The sequence below is a fragment of the Aplysia californica genome, unplaced genomic scaffold, assembly GCF_000002075.1.
Source record: "Aplysia californica isolate F4 #8 unplaced genomic scaffold, AplCal3.0 scaffold01164, whole genome shotgun sequence".
NCBI classification, from domain to species: Eukaryota; Metazoa; Mollusca; class Gastropoda; order Aplysiida; family Aplysiidae; genus Aplysia; species Aplysia californica.
Window position 1 is genome coordinate 35960 of NW_004798434.1, and position 4138 is coordinate 40097.

At 42.1% G+C, this 4138-nt stretch overlaps 1 long non-coding RNA gene across 1 annotated transcript; it reads right to left on the reverse strand.

Moving 5' to 3' along the window:
• Positions 1–81: 81 nt before the first annotated feature.
• On the reverse strand, positions 82–4045 carry LOC118478900. Its single transcript, XR_004859344.1, has 3 exons — positions 3842–4045; positions 2763–2827; positions 82–272 (listed from the first exon to the last, which is right to left on the reverse strand). It is a non-coding gene; the product is annotated as an uncharacterized LOC118478900 (long non-coding RNA).
• Between the last annotated feature and the right edge of the window lie 93 nt (positions 4046–4138).

Consider the following 4138-nt stretch of genomic DNA (forward strand, 5'->3'; position numbering starts at 1 on the left):
CCCCCCCCAAGTCCATCAGAACTTTATGAAATAAAATTAAACATTAAAAAAATCCACAAAAAGATCCGACCGACTACCTGACAGGGAATCTCTGACAGCCACATCCTGGTACACGTTAGGGTTCCTCATGGAGGACTTGTAGACGAACAGAGTGATCGCCCTTGCTATGGAGGAGTTGGTCGTCTGCACCACGCTACAGTTTACGGTCAGCTGTTTGGTGATACTCTGCTCCACCACCTTAGGATTGGTCCACAGGTTCACGCCCAGGTTCCCTGGTATATGTAATAATAATAATATGATGATGATGGTAATAATAATAATAATAACAATAATAATAATAATAATAAAATAAAGCATTTGTATAGCACAAATCCCCACTCAAGAGCAAGCTCTATGCGCTTCACAATCTATACTAGTAATAATAATAATTAAAAATAACATTTGTATAGCGCAAATCCCCGCTCATCAGCAAGCTCTATGCGTTTCACAATCTATACTACTACTACTAATAATAGTAGACCTGAGAGCATTCTGAAACAAACTCAACTTCCTGCGAAGCATACAGAACGAGTAGCCATTTATAGGCGTTTAAACACTAACATACTGACAAGATCTTTCCCTGTCTATACGCAGGTACCCATTACCACCGAGGTGAAGTGAGGAAAATTCGTGTAAAGTGCCTTTCCCAAGGACACAACGTCGGGCCCGCGGCTCAAACCCCCGACCGCGCAACCTCACGATTACGAGTCCGGTAGCCTAACCACAAGGCCACTGACGCCACATGTACAGTAATAGTCGAAATTGTCTAAAGACGGCAACCAGATTTCCTGATACAATAATCGTCGAAATTGTCTAAGACGGACAGCAGATTTCCTGTTTCATGTACAAAAATAATTGTCGAAATTGTCTAATACGGACACAAGGTTTCCAGGTAAAAAGCTAAGTTGTTCCCGCATCCGATCCGGACATTGGGGATTGCCTTGTTAGTGAGACAACTTCCTGGGACTGCGGCATATTGTGGTAGAGTGGCCAGTTCCTTTCCACGCTGCCTTCACTTCCCTAACTCGAAGTCAGGTACCCATTACTGCTGGGTGGGCAGGAGGGGGCGAAAAAAATTCGTGTCCGAACCAAGGCTCGAACTCGCACCTTTCGCTTTGGAGACGAGCGCACTAAGCGCTCCGCCAGCACACCCTCAGGTTTCCAGGTACATGTACAATAATAGTCGAAAATGTCTAAGACGGCCACCCATTATTGTTGATGATTTTTGTTTTGTTTTAGTAAGATTTTACGGCGACATGAGACAGATGAAGCTCACTTGGAACGAGCTTGGAAGGATGGCCCAGGATAGAGATAAATGAAAGGAGCTTGTATGTAGCCAAAACCCTGTCAGGGGTGAAAGACATTGATGAAGAAGAAGGTTTTACGGGGCTCGTAATTTTGCATAAGGTCATATTATTATGAGCGCCATGGGGTGGATGTCAACAGAGAAGTCCAAACAGGGAATCAGACTTACTCTGCTCACCTCTCTAGCCTCAACACAACAGCACAAAGTCTGCTTGGACTATCAAGGCACCCCAGAAATAGCGGGTCACAAGAGAGTGACAAACATACAACAGTAGAGGAAAAAATGACGATCGTAAAGATGAGGGGAAAAAAAGTAGCAGTTCCCCCTATGTTGTTTCGCACAGTATGAGCATGGCATTGATAAATCATTTACAATTCTACTGTGCATAACAATGTTAATATTCCCCCTTTGGAAATAGCATAAAGACATGGGAGGAAGGGAAGCCCAGGATCCAGAAAGGTCAGGGGCGGCTCGCGGGGCAAAAAAGTGGGCGTGCACAATAATAATTCAGCTATCGCATTTTGAAGATAGTCAAGGGTATAGTAAATGAGACAGTGAGGGAGGGACTCGTGCTTTTATTTTCGTTCTTTTTACTTGTCACTTTGATTTCTAGTACTAAATTTGTTTGTTAGCTAAACTTCAATTCCGTTCATCCTGTATTGGAACTGAACACTCAAGTAGTAACTTTCACAACTCCAGTACAAAACCATTCAAAGGCACAACTTATAGAACGCTCACTTTCACCTCTCTCAGGTTAACGGTCACAGAGTCACTTAAAATAATGGCAAAACAAACGATGAACCAATCACATTTCACTTGAGCTGGGTTGCTCCGGGGCTTACATAATATTGGCAAAGAATAGCTTCGTATTCATTTTTAGACTACCTACTGTGGGCTATGTTTCGGCACTATTCGGCAGGAGCACATTTGAGATGTGCCGTCTTATTAATATTAATGTGCCGCCAAACTCGCTACGAGTGTCGTCATCGCTTGGGTTATCCCCTAGAGTGATTTATAGGTCAGGCTACTCCGTAGAATATCCTTTTCTGTTAGCTAAAGCACGTGGACTTTGGCATGGCATAGTAGATGTTTTACGGCTCTATAGACATAGAAATGACAGTTATGGCGCCAGTGAGGACCTTTCTTTTTATATAATATTTGGCTAGAGTTTGTTTCAGGCTTCTTTTATTTTATTATTGTGGGTGTTTTACGTAATAGAATATTTTTAAAAATTGGGCGGCACTGCACGGCCGTGCTCTATGGACGAACCGCGCCTGAGAAAGGTGGAAAGTGTTTGTATGTGGCCAATATCCTAGTGCAGTGTGAGAAAGGCATTGATGGTGATGATGATGATGATGATGATGATGATGATGATGATGATGATGATGATGATGAGCCTGCCAACAGTGCATCTTACCTGTAGCGGGAGTGAGGAGACAGAGGGCGAAGCACAAACCGAAAAGCAGCATCGTGGACGGTTGTCTGTGGAAGAAAGAGGAGATTTGGAAAAAACCCCCCACAAAAATAACAAACAAACAAAGACAAACAAAATCAATCAAACAAACAAACAAAACTGTGCATGTGGCGTCGGTGATCTGAGTGAAACTGCAGGGGGAAAACGATTGCAAGGAGGGGGAGGGGGGGTCGACGTTGTGTTCTTGGGAAAGGCACTATACACGTATTTTCCTCACTTCACCCAGGTGAGAATGGGTACCCGGCTATATACAGTGAAATATATTGTCAGTCTGTTAGTTTTTAGCACGGGCAATTTCGCAGTTTGTACTGTACGTATGCTTGCCGGGAAGCCGAGAATGTTTCTGAGAGTTCTAAGGTCTTTTGGGGTAATTATAGTTATGAGGTACATACTATACAGAACCTGCTGTAGATTGAGGATATGCGCTATATACATTACATTTTTTAAAAATCATGGCAAAGTTGGAACATAATATTTCGAACTTATTTACGCAAACCAGAAACACGGTTTTCACATTTAATTATGTGAGGCGTGCTGACAAGATGGGTTATTTCTGGTACTCCACGAACAGCACTTACTAAAACTAAAAAGAGATGTCAGCTGAAAACAGACACATCAAAGACAAATTTTGTAGATTTTCAATTGATAGATCTACTATTTTCTTCTCAATTTTAAGATGTTTGTTATCATTTCATATTTAATTGTGATTTTTAAAAAAATGGAACACACCCAAACCTTTAATTAATGTATAGGGAAAAAAGTCCGAGAATTCCTTCAATTTTTTCAGCACATCTCGTGCTTCATAATATCCATGTTGCTGCCAACATAATTCAAAGTCTCAAAAAAATAAAAGAAAAGAAAACAGAATTCCAAAATCTGCATAACTAACGAATAAATTATTATTCGTTTAGCCTATCCTTTTTAAAAAAGTACAATTTTTAAAAAAGAGTTGCGTCGGAAAGCGTTCGAATAACTTTGAATAAGCAGAATGAGTTAATTAAGTTTTAATTGAGCGTACGTACTCTGTTCTCAGCTGTGTGATGAAAAGTGAAATGTCTTCGTCAAAGGTGGTCTACGTCTTCCCCTCAGTGATCAGTGATGAGAAGTGGAATGTCTTCGTCAAGGGTAGTCTAGGTCCTCCCCTCAGTAACAAAAAGTGGAATGTCTTCGTCAAGGGTAGTCTCCTAGGTCCTCCCCTCAAGCTGTCTGTGGTGGGAAATGGAGCAGTTCCGAGCGAGGCACTCAAGAGTAGCCTATCTCGATCTCTCTCCCACCTGGGCGAGCGGGTCCTGGACCCCAACACTGGGGTGACTCCCCCC